We start from the raw sequence: 17,212 nt of genomic DNA, 5'->3' as shown, positions 1-17,212 counted from the left end.
CATGGGCGAGAATAACGACTGCACTACGCTCGACCCTTGGCACTTACTCATGCCAATTCCTGCGACAAAACATGCACGTGTAGCTATCTGGCACGGCGCTGCGGTAGCTCACTTGGTTATGCATCGCACGCGACATGCGAAGGCTGTGCCATTGTTACCCACCTGCGGCAAGCTGTTTTTTCATCCACTTTCTTTTCCATTAATTTGTTGTTTCGTTATTTTATTTATTAAGCACAAAGAATTTCCGCGATGTTGTCCTTGGTGTCAGTGTTTGTTGGCTTCTTAGAATATTTCTAATAAAATATCCGGCCCCTTTCGTTTCATTCATTTCATAACGAGGGTATTGGATCCAGCAACATTGATGCCGTCAGGTAGCATGTGTGTGCTTATTGACCGGTTCCCTTCACCCAAAAAGATCACGTTCTCGTGACGCCTGCGGGAGAAGGGATGTTCCACATCCGCCGCCAAGGTTTGTGAGTGGTTGCGCTGGCTAACACTCCCAGAGTTCTATTAGGAAACATAAGTACCCGAGAAAGTGGATCGGTGGCGTGAATATGGCGAGACCACAAACTACGGAGAAAAAAAACTAGGTTTTAAATAACAGTTGAGAAAGTTAGAACCTTCCAATAAGTTGTGTTCATGTGTTTTCTAAAAAAATACAGGTAGGAGACTAGTCAAAACAACAACAAGACCTCGGTGGGGCAAACAAATGAGCCAGACTCAAAGGGGACGCTCATTTCATCCATCCACCCACCGATCCGCGGCAGCGGTGGCCCCGGCATGGCGGGGTAAAAGAGAAGAGTCTCAGTTGCCCGGAAGGCGAAGCATCGATTGCGATATTAAATTACTGCATATCTATACGAATTGAGGATTGTAGTTTTATCAGCCGTATAAAGTTGTAAACATTCGCTTACTGACAAAATAACAAGCATGCTGTGACGCGCACACTAGCAAACATAAAACCCCACTCAATGACCTAACAAATGAGCTATCAAGATGCTGGCGTGAGGAAGCGTGGCGGCAGCAGCGGGCGACTAGAGCTTCGGGCTGCCACTCGCTCGAATACTGCCACTCGAAACACAGCGAAACGCGTGGCGGCGCCGAACGCACTGGCCGTCTGTATAGAACGCACCCTCTTGCTTGCTTTCAACTGGGTGTCCTGCACGCAACTGAAATTAGTCGCTTACACCCCGCTTTCATGATTTGTGCGTACGATATTGAGACGCCATTGTCGGCTCACGCTCACACACTTTCACTCGCAGATATAGCAAAGGGTGCGTGGCGAAGATGTTATCGCCCTCAGACTTATACAGAACATCACGGTAACGCTGATGGTGATGGCACGAATGCTGCTGGAGTGTCCATATAGTAACCATCGCAATTACGTACGAACAAGAAAGCTCGCCTTTGTGCACAGCAGTCGCCGCAAGTGTTATCCGGTAATGTTTCCGGCTGCATGAGCAGCAGATGCCGGGAAGCGGCAACTGTCTAACACGAGGCAAGGAGGGACGTAACTACACTTTCTTATGTATAGGAAGAACCCGCCCAGCAACTATTTGATATCTGTTGTGATATCCCTATGAAAAGGCTATGCATAGTTAGGACTCCCAGAGAGCAGCGTGAACACGATGAGTGGCGACTGGAACAGCAGCGTCAATATGCACAACGGCTTCCTGCTCAGGCTCACAGGGCCTAGTATAAAGCTACATCACATACCTCAATCAAATCAGGTGATACGACAGCTTCGCTGAGCAACCACCTTCAAACCGTAGATTGGAGCAGACTTTTGTTGCAATGTTGTGAGCCTCTACTTGATCGGGATTTTTCCGTCTGTACCCAGCCAAAAACAAATGGCAGGTTCAGGGCTTTGCGTATGGAGTTTCCGCGTAACATAATTATGTGTGCTTGTATAATCGAAGTACAATCTGATCCTATTTTGTCTGCAGGTTGCATGTAAGTCGTACTTTATGAGCCTTCTGACGCAGTTTATTTGCCCCGCAGGGGCGTCTGCGCAAGCAGGCGTTTGGTGTGTTGCGACACCACGTACCCGAGCACACGAGGGTCGGACCCTCCCGCGTGTAGCCGTGCGCGGCTTAGCCGTGTCTGGGGAAAAGGGGATCCTGGGGGTTGAGCCGATGCCGGGTGTTTGGACCTTTAAGGCCCCCCGGTGGAGGCAACACACCTCTTTGGCCTCTGCTTCACATAGACGGCACCCCCGGACTGACCCACCCGGGGGAAATCGGCAGTCGCCTTTTCCTATCTCTCCCTCCTCGAATCTTTGTCTTTATCTCTCACTTTTTGACCTTTCCTGTCTCCTTCTCTCTTCTTTTTACTTCCTTTCTCCACGGCGGCAAGGGTTAACCTTGTGTGGATATCCTACCTTGGGTACACCATATTGGGTTATAGTGATGGCGTACGGCTGGCGTCGTGCAGGCTTGTACACAAGCTGTGCCGCGTCCCCTCGTTGGGCTCCGTGGTGGGCGGTCGGCGCTGTTGCCGAACATACACATTTTCCTATGGCAGCGCAAGCCTCTGTTGTTTATGATCGGCGTCTGAAGAGATGCCGCACCGAAATACCATTTCAATTTTCCTTTCAAAGCAACGCCCCAACATTTCCAAAGTACTATGTAGTGCATAGTGAAAGCAACACTCCGGTAAGGAAACTCTCTCCTTTCCTGGTAGCGAAGTGTCTGAAAGACAAAATCGGACCAACATACAAAGCATCCAAAATGTCTAGCGGGGACCTCCTCCTAGAACTGAATAACAAAGATCAAGCAGATAAGCTCTCTGAACTTACCAATATTGGCGAAGCGACAGTGACTGTTTCAGCCCACAGAACACTTAATACAAGCAGGGGAGTAATATCTGAAGAAGACTTCATTGGTTTAAGCGACGAGGAACTCCTGGAAGGTTTTCAGGAGCAAAATGTAACCAAAGTACAAAGAATAGTAATCCGAAGGAACGATCAAGAAATCCCCACCAAACATGTTATACTCACCTTCGGAACAAGCGTAATGCCTACTTCACTCGATGCAGGTTATGTAAAAGTCAATGTGAGACCGTATATCCCGAATCCCAGACGGTGTTTTAAGTGCCAAAGATTTGGACATGCTTCACATGCATGCCGAGGACAAACAACTTGTGCTAAATGCAGCTCCAACGACCACCAATCAGAGAATTGCACTTCTTCGCCACATTGTGTTAACTGCAAGGGAGATCACCCAGCTTATTCGCGGTCCTGCCCTTGCTGGAAAAAAGAAAAAGAAGTCATTGCACTTACTGTTAAAGAAAAAATCTCGTTCTTCGAAGCCAGAAAAAGACTGTCGTACCTTCCCCGAAGAAGTTATGCCGAAGTGACGCAGGCGGGGGCAGCGTCACAGAGGCCTCCGGAGTCCTCCGAGCCCAAGCGCAGTGGTGCCGCAGTGACTACTCCCGCCCCCGTGGTGGAAGCAGTCAGTACTGCTCCACCCTCTTCGACGGCCCTGCAGACACCAGCCCCGCAGGGCCCTAAAATCATACGAACCCCAAGGCCCGAGGCACGTGTCTCGGCACCTAACTCTCGGTCCTCCAGCGCTTCAGAGAGAGCGATTGAGGTCGACACAAAAACTCCGGTGTCATTGACACCGAAGGATAAGCGCTCTCTCGAGCGCGGCAAGAGGGATAAAATCCCAATAACAACTCAAACTAAGAAAGCGTTAACCTAAAGGTTATCGCTCATTTGTACTAGCCTTTTTAAATCCATGTCACCTATACCACACCACTTAATTTTTCCGTAATGCCATTTCTTATCTTCCCATTTTAAAATGGCTTTTATTATCCACTGGAATTGTAGAGGGCTTTTACACAACTTAGGTGACATTAAAGACATATTAATAAACTTCTCTCCTGTAGCCCTGTGTTTACAGGAAACAAACCTAGGCGAAAAACACAAAAACATTTTGAAAGGTCTCACTGTTGTACGGCGCGACCGTACTCAGGCGAACCGGCTGTCAGGTGGTGTAGCCATTGTCCTGCCAGGTGGTATAGCAGCCAGAGAAGTTCCCATTAACACTCACATAGAAGCCGTTGCTGTCACCGTTTTAGCTCACAGAACCATCACCATTTGTTCAGTATACATTCCGCCGCATTTACATTTTACCGTAAGAGACCTTGAGTTAATTTTAAACCAGCTACCCGAACCATTTTTATTAGCCGGTGATTTTAATTCACATAACACGTTGTGGGGTAGTCAAACAACTGACACCAGGGGTCAAACACTTGAAGATTTTATCCTAACAAATAACATATGCCTTTTAAACACCGGTGCGGCAACTTACTACTCCCCAAGCACAGGCGCTATGAGTTGCTTAGATCTGGCACTATGCTCTCCATCTCTCTTTGACGATTTTCAATGGAGTGTTATTGACAACCCCTATGGTAGTGACCATATGCCTGCTATTATTAAAAGAAAATCTCCTTCACCTACCATACCATTAAGACCACCCCGTTGGAAACTCCACCTAGCAGACTGGCCTCTCTTTACTCAAAAGGCCAGTCTGGATAACATATCAGATGAGCTTACCATAGATGAAATGAATGATAAGATCACCGCCTGTATACTTGCTGCAGCAGCAGAAACAATCCCACAATCCTCTGGCTTATAAAGAAAAAACCTGAAACCCTGGTGGACGAAGGAATGTACACAAACAAAAAAACTACAAAACAAAGCGTGGGGTATCTTTCGGCGATACCCAACACAAGACAATCTACTCTCCTTCAAAAAAGCCAAAGCGAAAGCCAGGTACACACGCAGACAAGCCGAAAGACAGTCCTGGAAAAATTATGTCTCGTCTATAAATAGTTCAATAACATCCAAACGAATGTGGGATCAGCTTTGCAAGTTTAGAGGCGATTACGCTTCTTACACTACCCCCATACTGTCACCTCCAGGCACACAAACAAATATAGAAGAACAAGCAGACATATTAGGGCAACATTTCCATGATATATCAAGCTCGAAAAACTACTCTGCTGCATTCCTGAAACATAAGCAATTAGCAGAAAAACTAAAGCTTCCGACCACAGGAAGTTCAGAAAGACTGTATAACGGCCCTCTAACACTTCCAGAAATCAACAGAGTCCTTACTAGTGGCAAAAAAACAGCACCCGGTCCGGACAGGGTACACTATACAATGCTAGCCCACCTATCCCCTAAAGCAGTTGAGACCTTGCTTCATTTTTTCAACATAATCTGGGAAACGGGGAAAATGCCCAAAGAGTGGAAGAAAGCTATCATAATCCCGTTCTTGAAAGCCGGAAAGTCTCCCACAACAGCAACCAGTTATAGACCCATAGCACTCACAAGCTGTCTTGCAAAGTCCTATGAGGCCATCATCAACATAAGATTGACATACGTCCTTGACACAGAAAACATGCTAGATAACCATCAGTGTGGATACAAGAAAGGTTGCTCCACAACAGATCACCTAGTCCGGCTAGAAGACGAGATACGTGCAGCCTTCCTACACAAACAATATTGTCTCACTGTTTTCTTTGACTTAGAAAGGGCGTACGACACAACATGGAGGTTTGGTATATTAAGGGACTTAGCAGATTTAGGAATCCGAGGTAGAATGCTGAAATGTCTAGCCGATTTCATGTCGGACCGAACATTCCAGGTGCATTTAGGAGCGACATTGTCACGTGTATTCTATCAGAAAAATGGTGTGCCACAAGGATGCGTACTAAGCACAACACTCTTTATAGTAAAAATGAACTCCGTTAACAAAGTCATTCGCCCCTCTGTTATGCACTCCATATACGTCGATGATCTGCAAATAGCGTGCCGCGCCTCAAACTTACAAACATGTGAAAGGCAGCTCCAGATAACAATTAATAAACTAACCGAATGTCCTGAGAAAAATGGCTTCCGCTTCTCTACCCAAAAAACCGTTACAGTGCTATTCTCGCAAAAACGAGGGTTGTATTTAGACCCAGATTTAAAAATGAATAATGTCGCGCTGCCGGTGAAACAAGAATATAAATTCTTGGGAGTAACCTTTGACAAAAAACTAAACTTCCTATCCCACATTAAAGCACTAAAGACTAAGGCAAATAAAGCATTGAATATCCTCAAAGTTTTATCTCATAAGCACTGGGGTTCCGACCGAACCTGTCTTTTACGTATTTACCGGTCTCTTGTGCGTAGCCTTTTAGACTACGGCTCCGTGGTTTACGGTTCAGCCAGAATATCCTACATCCAACGACTTGATCCGGTGCATAACCTTGGACTGCGACTGGCAAGTGGTGCCTACCGAACTTCACCTATTCCAAGTTTATACGTCGAGTGTAATGAACCCTCCTTACAGCAGCGCAGAGCATTCCTCACATTTTCCTACGTACTCAAAATTCAGTCATCACCCCAACACATATGCTACAACATCCTCACACAATGCAACACACGCTTACACTACACAAATAAACCGAACATGATTAGGCCACTTGTCCTGCGGTATGAGCAATACTGTCGGGATTATGACATTCCCCACGAAGTCCTCCAGGTTGCCAAGAAACCACAACGGTTGGCCCCGTGGTACGATTTCACACAGTTGTGCGACTGGACAATGACACATTTAAAGAAGAAAGACACCCCACACGAACACATTATACAAGAATTCCATGCACTTCAGGACAAATATCAAAATAACATGCAATATTGCACTGATGGCTCTTAAACAAAAAATCACGTGGGTGTGGGGGCCGTAACAGAAAGTTGGGAAACAAGTATCCGATTGCCACAACACGCCTCTGTGTTCACGGCCGAAGTTTACGCTATATGGGTTGTTGTTAAAAAGATAATCACTGACAAACACAAACATGCACTCATATACACTGATTCTTTAAGCACACTGAAGGCCCTACAGCTGAAATCTGAGTGTGAACCTCTGATAGGAGACATTTTAAATATGTTGGCGCTTAACGAATACGGGAGGTCAATTCGTTTCTGTTGGGTCCCAAGCCATGTTGGGATACCAGGTAACGAAGCAGCTGATAGATGTGCATTGATGGCAGCACACAAAGGTATCACAAACACGAAACTCCCATATAATGATAGCATCCGTGCAATTAGAAAAGCCTTCACGGTAAAATGGCAACGCGAATGGGACCGTTGTGCCGACAACAAGCTACATCTCACGAAACCCATAGTTGGCGAGTGGAAGTCATGCTATCATCAGGAGCGGTTCATCGAAGTAGTTTTATGCCGACTGCGCATTGGGCACACACACCTCACGCACAATTACTTACTCACCAAAGAAGACACACCAACATGCGAGAAATGTCAACAGCCACTAACAGTTATGCACATATTACTCACATGTACGCAGACTGAAACACACAGACGAACACTTTTGCACAAATTATATCAACTACACATACCTTTACACCCTGCTCTAATTTTAGGTGATGATCCGCTAGTCCCATTGAGTGACGTCCGTAAATTTCTACACGACACTGGATTTCTACATAAAATATAGATTAACAAAGCCTTTTCCTTCATAAACTTGATTTTAAAACACCTCGTGTTTGGCGCAGCATAGCCTCAGCCGCTTTTGCGCCATTAAACCCCATTCAACTAACTAACTAACAGTTTATTTGGATAGATACAGTTTGTTCAATAACGCACGTGAGCTCTGCAGAAGACCTGCAGGAATTAGGATGTTGACTGCACTTCCGCATACGTGCGTGCGTGCGTCGTGAACATGTCCATGCGATGTAGACGTGAACCGGCTTCCAAGGCCTTGGAGTTAACCACTCTATTCCATCCGGCTGCTGCTTACCTGGACGCATCACGCGACTTTAATTAGATGCAGGGGCATTTTCTCTATGGGATAGCCAGTGCGACGCACTTGCCGAAGGACGTCGTCTCCGATTTCTGTTTCCACTTCTGGAGAGGATCTGGGAAGAGGAGTTCCTTCGATAGTGATCATGCCATTTCCTTTCGGTGACTGATAGGCGCGTGTGGCTTAATTTTCGACTAGGCTAGTTCATGTAGCCAGACCATCGAAAGTATTAATTGAATGTACATAGAACGCAGCTACCCGTGTCATATGTGCTTGCTCTCATGATAACTTTTGTATATAAACATCTCATAGCGTCACTAGAAAATTATGTATAGTGTCTCTGTCGCATCATGATTGCAGTTGACCGTTGCGCGCACTGTATATATTGAAAACCATCCTATATAGAGTGACAATTTTTCTTTCAATAGATGTGTGTTTCCTTCGGTCTCTGTGGTTATAAATCAGTGAGTTTGAACTCGGACACTTATTTGAAAATGGATCGTGTATATAATGCTCGAACTTTGTATATGTTATCGTCCTTGTGTAATTTTGCCGCGATTGTGACTCAATGTTGGGATCGTCTCTTGTTGAAATAAACTTTTTCTAGATATTCCTCTCAATATGTGGGCACTCTGCCCATTTAATCGGTCGAACACTGTGTACTGCGACCGTAATCGACCTTCTGACAAACACTGTCTAAAATATTCTCCGACGATTATGATACTCTCTAATACGAAATTTGAGCGCAGGTCCATCCATGTTTTTATTCAGCAATATATTGGCTGGCGCGGACAACCTGTTTCCTGCGACGCATTTCAAACGTAGCGAAGTTTTACGTGACTGCCTCGCTAAGGGGGAGATCACAAATGGCCGCGCATGCGTGACGCGTGGGCTCGCCTTGCAGCCGCCGCAGCAAACAGACTTCCGCTCATACAGCACTGTGTTGCCATACAGAATTCACATGCGCAAGGGTGGACACGGGACCATAAAAAGGCGACAAGGACAAGCTTGTCAGCAGACAATCAAAATCATGCAACATTGCGCACAGAAAGCGTTTCGTCGAATGTTCAAGAGGAGCAGTGTATGACATACCTATTTCCTGCGGGCAGTGTTACGTGGGACAAACGGGAATTGGCCTAAACTTGAGAGTACAAGAATATAATCAGAAAGTACAAAGGGGGAGAGAGAGTTTCCTTGGGATTCATTGCTCCCAATGCAAATGTCATCCACTCTGAAAACACGGAAATAATAACGAGAAACGGGCAGAAAAACACTAGACTCATTACTGAGGCAGCGGCTATCGCAGAAGGCAACTGCGTTAGCAAACCTGCCCTAGCCTGGAGCGCTAAAGAATTTGCATTCCTGGGGTCTGTATGTGAGAGGCCGTCTTAAGCCTTCACCCGGCAAGGTTGTGCTGTTGTTTATTTGTGATGACCATGTTGTCTTGCACAATTGCAACTGATTATGATCAAGTACGCGGGAGTATATATACATATCTTTTGGTAATAAACACCAGTTCAAAGTTTGCGCTTGTCTTTGTCGTCTTTTTAGTGTCCCGTGTCCGCTCTTGTGCTAGTCACTTCAGTATGGAATACGAACTTGCCCGGTCTCACACCCTATTTCCCTACAGATGTCCCGTGTTATTGTAGGCGCAATGTAAGTGCGTGGTTTCATTTCGAGCTTGTTGTTGAGAAGGAGGGAAAGGAATTCAAGCCTCAAAGGCTTTTGGCGTGATTCAAGAGTATGTATATAATTTTCAGACATAATTTAGAGGGAGTGTCTAGCCTTGCGAAATTATGAAATGTGAACCCAACTGCCTTTCCTTGTAAAATATTTTCGCACAACCCTGGTCAACAGATATCGAGCTATGTCCAAGTGTCTCGACGGCTGGGGAAGTAGGAGGCAGTGCACCGTTGTCAATGGAGCCACAGCCTTGCGGCAAGCGCACTCATGCTACAAGGCTCCTCGCAACATGGTTGGCGCGCAGAGAAACACGTACGTCAGGCTCCTCGTAACGCATTGGAAATAAAAAACCGGAATAAGTCAACAAAAATAAGTGATCTAAAACGACGCATTAACAGCCATATAACACAGTGTGTTTGTTTGTAAGGATGAAAACTTACTAAATACTAAGCAGATATAAAGCATAATTGCGCACAAATGTGGTCGACATATATCTAGCTGTATCCAAGTCTCTCTACAGCTGGGAAGTCAGAATGCCCCTTTCCATCGTCGATGCAGCCACAGCCTTGCAGGAAGACCATTCATTCTACGTTACAGATTCTCCATAGCTGCCCGGGCATCCGTACATAACTTTCCCCTGATATTCCAAAGGTCACTTGGCAAATACAAACGGAGATCAAACTATATTTACAGAAACCGCCTACAGCGTACGTCTTTATATGAATATCCTGTTTTAAAGCGAAGCTTTCTTTGCCTCTTCCTACGACTTTCCCACTGGTGCTGCTTCTGCTGTTATAGAGTTTCGTACAATAACTTATAAAGGGAACTTTGGCGCTAATGTCTACGGGAGCTGCAATGAGAGTGGTTCTACCAGCATGGAAATTATAGGAAGTACATGGATTTGCCTAAACTTCGTCCTTTTGGCTTCAAACGCCTGTGTGAACTCGTCATTTTCAAGAATATACCGTGCATTAAGTTATTAAATAAACATCATTAAAATTGTCCGAAGGCACGATTCGAACACAGGCACTCTAGCACGGAAGGTTGGTATAGAAACCATCAAGCCATGGACGAATCTATCGACAAGGGAATGAAGCACCCTTATGAATTTATCGCGGGCGTACCAGTGCCCTGAGACGCTTGGCGCGTTTCTATTTGGCCAACTGGACAAGCTGAATCGTTGCAATTAATAGCAATAGTACGTGTTCGCGGTGTCTTCTGCACTTCAAAGAGCATAGGTCGCGCTCAAATTGAGGACAATAATATTTATATAGCGTAATATACAGAGCCACAAGAATGTCTGAATCCACAAGCATGAAGATCAGACAAATCCATGTACTTCCCATCATTCCCACGGTGGCACAAGGACTGCAGCGCCAGAGTTCCCCTAGTAATTATTGTATGAAACTCTATGGCTGTTGTCAAGCACACCGCGTCGGGGGGTAGCCCAGAGCATGCGCGAGTCAGAGAGTAAAGGCGACGGGATAAACTCAATGTCACCCCACTACGTCGAATGTGCCCAATTTTCTCTGGAGCTTCCTGGCCGTCGCCACCTTAGTCTCTTGGCAGCTGTAATTATTCATGACCCCCCTCAGAAACATTGCAGAAATTTCAGCGCTCCCCTTTCTATTTATGTTCGAGTCCAGAAGGGAAGTATATAGAACTGTAGCGAGGAGGGAGGAGAAGAGGCAGTCCCCATACAAAGTGGAGGAGGGAGAAGGTTATGTGAGAAAGCAATAAAACCCTACTACAATACGACAGCGATTGCGGGGAAACTGGATAATCTTAAGTTGAAGGTACGGTACAGTACGTTGCTGCTATCCCTGAAAAATAACTATCATGCACATAGGTCAAGCGGACAAAATACACAGGGCGTGCAGAAGCAGAGCTGCAATAATTAAAGCGCACAACAGCGTCCAGGCGACACTACAGAAGCGGTCGACCGTCCAATCAACACAACTGTGCCCGCCGCTGTGTCTTGGCGGCTATGGAATTGCTAGATGCCTTGGATTTGATTCCAACCAGGGCAGCCGCATTACGACGGAGGTGAACTAAAAAACGGACGTGCCTTAGGATTTTAGACACATTAACAACATCACGGTGTCATAATTAATCCGGAGTACGTCACTATGGCGTGCCTCATAATCCGATTGTGGTTTTCCCGTACAAAAAAATTATTCAGAAGGCCTTGAAATATTATTGGTCAATGTTGAGTTTTTCATTGAGGAATTGTGGAAATTTTGTTGGAGAATTGTTGGGCTAACTGTTGAGTGGTCTTGAATATTGGCCACTGAAATTTTATTGAAACACCATTGGGTGTCTCAATGTTGAATAGTTGTTAAGTTACCATTGAAATTCCATTGCGCTTAGACGGCTCGTTGTGTTCATTTTGTTGAATGGTTGTTGGGTTACCATTGATGCTGCATTGAACTGACGTTGTGGTAGTTCCGTTGACCTGTTGTTGAGTTATTGTTGTCACAGCACTGAAAAGTACGTTGTGGCCCAGTTGAGATGGCATTGAGATTTCAGAAGTGGCCATTGAAATACGATTGACATTTCGTTGGGCTAGTGGATCTTTATTCATATATTGAAATTGCTTCGCTGTTCACACTTGCATGCCCCAGTGCCTGCTCATAACATTCACAAACACAAACAAAAGCAAAGGAGAGACTGGTCGATTCGACGCACGTTTATTTGCACTAAATATGCGTGCCCATGAAACATTATTACAGTACATAAGGCTAGTACCTACAGCACTCTTAACAGTGTAAATACATCTGAAAAATCTATACATATGAATTAAATCAAAACGACCATTGTGGTCTTTACTTGAAACTTAAGTTTATGTCTAGAAGGCAAAGCGACTCAAAAGGCAGGGCTTAAGCATACCCTTTTAATGAACTTTGAACACAAACACTTGAAGCTGCTTGCGTGTGGATACACACATCTGAATACGTTATAATAAAATGTTTCGCACACTAACCCATCACAGGAACAGTTACGGCTGACTGTGAGAAGGCAAAATAACAGACTTGAAACAAATGACCACGTAAATATATACAAGCTTGAGCACACGTCTTTCACCGCTATTAAAATTTAATGAAGTACCGAAGTAGACTTCTCTGAGCTTTTTGTCTTCGAGATGTATATATTTTCAGGTTGCCCAAATATTTTATGAAATACCATCACTCAACTTAGCTATTAATTGATGAGACATCATTTAGAAAGTTGTCGGGCATGGTGAACACCTGAATCATGTTTCTGACGAGCCAGGTTTGCAAGAACGGTACATCGTTTTTATATGTTAAACTGAGGTACAGAAGAGTTTGTTGGTGGTATTTCCTCAATTTAGTGAGCTCATTATCAGTTAAATTTTCTGGACATGCACAAAGCTAATTAGAGCACTTTTTGGGGCCTTTTTCATTATAACCAGCAACTGAGTGGTACCTCAGTCAATAAAGATATAAGGCAAGGATAATACCTTGAACGACAAGCGAAAAAATTATTATTTAGCACAGAAAATTGGCAATAACATACGGCTAACACAATTCCAAAGAGCCAAATAGATGGTCACCTGCACTTGCAGTATCAAGTACCCCAGAAATAGTCATAAAGGATGGGAAAAGGTTTCAATAACTGGACAGCCAGAATGGTGATACAGTGAAAAACGCAAATAAATGCGTATACGAAAAACCAATGTCTTCAATTGCGCAGGTAAAATGTTATTAAAATGTTACGAGAATTTTATTGCATAAAACACACAAAAGCTGCATAAAAAGTGGGACAAAGCAGCAAGAAAGACGGAGGAAGATACAGCACCCGTGTTGAAAAAGAATTGGAAGTGATATACATGCATATTTAAGCTCAAGACAATTGTTTTTCCAATATATACAAAAAGAACCCATGCACTGACGGTATAAAAGAAGGTTCCTGCGCCTGGAGAATGCAGCACAGTACAAAGCAGCGTCATGAGAACCGAAAACTAGAGCTTAGTATGTTTAAAAAGTACGAATACTTGCATACCTAGAGGCATGTAACATGTCATGCCGTGAATGGATGAAATTCATAAATCTTACACAAATGAAGTTGCCATCACTCTTATTGGCTTCCTCAGAGGACTCCTTGAAGTTGAACTAGAAAAATGTACATCAGTGTTAAAAACAGAGAAGATAAGACCCTATAGCGTTCTTCCTGAAATAAACAGCGCAAATATTTCATGTATCAATTCTATGGACACTTCGCCGATTCGGTGTACATTTATATTTGATAAGCACACAAACAGAAACGAGAAGGATGAAGTAAGGTAGGAACACACATGAACGCTGACTCAACTAGAAGTTTATTCGTGAAGACAAAGATTTTAAACACATTGGCCAACTTCACGAAGGAAAAGCCATGGATGTGCAGCAGAAACAGCCCGGCACAACAAAAAAGGACCGAAAGACATGTCCTGTAGAACAAACATGTGCGTCAAAAACAAAATAAAAAGCACATGAAAACTGAAAGGTTTGTCCTGTAAGTGATATTAACGAGAAATACTGCAGCAACTCTTTCCCTCTAAGGGTAACAGAAATCTTGCTTATTAATTTTTCTTCGTGTTCAATAAACATTTCTTCCATAAGTCCTCTTGTGTTCTGGTCTTTGTGATGAAACAACCGTTCTTTCTGCTCTATACCTCAACACCAGAGGAGTTCCAGCAGCAATATTTATTGATCACAAACGAAACAAATACATAAGCAAGTTGTCTGTTGCCCTGAGTGGGTAAGACTTGCAGTTCTCAAGAGTATTTCTCGTTGGGTAGTATCACTCATCGGATAAATATTTCGCTTTTTCGAAAGATTTGTCCGATAGTTCTCGCTTTTCACGCACGCTTATTCTACGTGACATGGCTTCTTATATTTTTTTTCTTATCGCTCATGGCTGTTTCTGCCACGCATGCACGGCTTTTTACCTTTGTGAAGTTGACCAGCGTCTTTAATACCTCTGTCTTCAAAAATAAACTTGGTTGAACTTGCGCTCGTGCGGGCTCCTACCTATTTCGTCGTCCGTCGTCCGCCTCGGTTCGCGCTGCTGTTTCCAGTACGCACGTATCACTTGGTTAGGCTGGTAAACATTTTCGCAAGTAAAAGGAAATACCTCCCCTCAAAAGGTAGCCCATCCTTCACTACTAAAAGCCAGAGCAAATCGAAAGTAAGCCTTCACAGCGTCCATGCGGCAGCTAGTACACCACAGAGCAACACAAAAAATAGCTAAAGATCCCACTTGATGGAAAGTGGCAACAGAGATGCGAGCTTGCTAGTGAATCAGCCACATATCTACGGGTGTCTCTTGCACGACGCCAAGCTGCTCTTGACGTAGAACACTTTAGCATCTGGGCATTTGCTACATGGTTAACCTGCGAGAAGGGTATGCGGACAGAAAATGAGATTGCGCGGAGTGAGAATCTGCCACACACTGCACATAACTAAGCACAAAATAGAAGTACACACTATACTGGCAAGTAAAAATTTGCGACTCTTTACGAGTGCTGTATAGAAAAGGAAGAAATAGGTTGCTACGGTAAATGTTAGCTAAGACACGCACAGCGATGTTTCAATGCGGGGAGAAATATTCCCGGCTTTCTCGCAGAACCAAAGACCACGCGACAGTGCATAACCAACACCAAGCAGATATTGAATCTTTGGGTATCCAACAGAAACGCGCCTTCAACAGAAACGCGCTGCGCGAGAGAAAGATGCTTACTGCGGTAGTTTTGGCGGTGATAGGCGATAAGGCGAGCCCGTCGGCGGCTGTGTTCTTTGCCGAAGTCGTCACCACACCTCTGTTCATTTGCACTGTGTATCCGTGTAGAGTCACCGCGCGGAAGCTGTGACTAATCGGTTGGCCGTTGTCCGCAAATCCCAAACAGGCGAAATATATCTTGCGGTGCGCCGCATCATTAGGCGCAACCTAAATCGAGGCGCGCTTAACCGCTACGGCACAAAAGGTGATCGCACTAACCGTATGGTATACGATGAGCCACTACGGATTAAAAACAAATAATTATGATGTCCTACGTGCGAAACCAACGATCTGATTGTGAGGTAGGTTGTAGTTGGGAACTCCGTATTAATTTTGACTTCCTGGAAATTTTTACGTGCGTACAATGCACAATGCACGAGCGTTTTTGCATTCCACTCCTTTGGCATGCGGCCGCCGCAGGGATCGTATCCACGACCTGAAGCCCCAAATTGCCACGGCGGCCGCCATAGTTAGGAAATGCTTATCGCGCGCTTTCGTTTCGGGACATACGGTTTGCTTGAAGAAAGCGAACGGTGTGCTTAACATATCACGCTTGTCAATGTCAAAATAGAAAAAAGGCTACGTGCCCAAGAAAACGAGATTACTTACCCATCTGCAGAAGTTCGGCTGCGACTGTTTCGGGGTGCCTTCTCTCCAACAGGCATCATGACCTCTGCCGCGCAACTCATCAAAACAGCCAGGCTCGCACATCAGTCGAAGACTAGTAGCTGAGTCAGCCAACGACTTCAACGAATAAACGTCCCACTTATCGCCGTTAAAGCATTTCACTAAAATGTGGGTCATGATGACCGAAAAGAAAAAAAAATACTGTCATCAAAAAGCCCGAGGCATCAGCTACCACGCAACGGCAACCAACTAACTGAGTCTGAAAGCCGTTCACAGCTTCACTATCGTATGGAGTTATAAAAACCTTTCAAACACAAGATAACCGCACGGGAAAACCACTAATTTATTAGTAATAATTTTTCATCCACTAATCTTCATAAAGTTTTAAGAACAACCTCATTTGTAGCGTAAGCAATAAATACGACGACCAAGGTATGCGACTACGAAACTAGCGGTAACGATGTGTACAGTTGAAAAAGTGTGCTCGAAACGAAGCTACAACGGTTGCAACCGCGTGCGCGCGCACACACACACACACACACCCGAACGCTACCTTGACGTTGGTAGCGCCACCTACACTCTAATCTCGGTAACCTATAAGTATACCTATAAACATGAGTAACGAATAAAATGACGGTTACTTCGCCCGTCCTTTTGATGTTTTCATTATATTGCTCATGCTAAGGGTTACAATGACGAAACTGAGTGAGACGGGTGCTGCTTATTAGTTACATTGATCTGCTGCCAGCATGTAACCTCTATATTGTAACCTATAGAATTTTTGTAACCCTTAACCGAGACCCCACGGAGACATTATATATAGGGAGGGGAAGTTCGCAATTTACACATTAACAAAGCGCAGGATAAGTTACCTGCGTGCACACATGGTTGATCCACTTGATAAGCACTTGTACGGGTGTTCAGTCGCAAATTTTGACTGAGAACAAATTACTCATTGAGCCGGCAGAGCCGCATATCGGAAGTAGGCCGCGGGAAAACGCTCTGCAAGAATAATGACGATTCCGGAAGTACAACCATCGACTGAGCAAGTATTATATACAATTAGCGCTTTTCACAGACCCTACATGTGTCCTGCAGAAATCTATCTCGTTGGCGTCGCATGCCGCTGCCGACACATGCCGCCGCAAGTGTTTTTGTTGTTTCTTATGGGTCTCACATTCACGGATTGGGGAGCCCTTTTGACATACGTTTAGCTTATAACATGATAAAATAATGCTCCTCTGGCACTTCTTCTGCCTTTTTCATGAGGCGAGAAAAAAGAAGCATGGTTGTAATTATTA

This window comes from Dermacentor andersoni, chromosome 11 (assembly GCF_023375885.2).
Source record: "Dermacentor andersoni chromosome 11, qqDerAnde1_hic_scaffold, whole genome shotgun sequence".
Taxonomy (NCBI): domain Eukaryota; kingdom Metazoa; phylum Arthropoda; class Arachnida; order Ixodida; family Ixodidae; genus Dermacentor; species Dermacentor andersoni.
The sequence above is the reverse complement of the archived record's forward strand: the minus strand, read 5'-3'. Positions refer to the sequence as shown.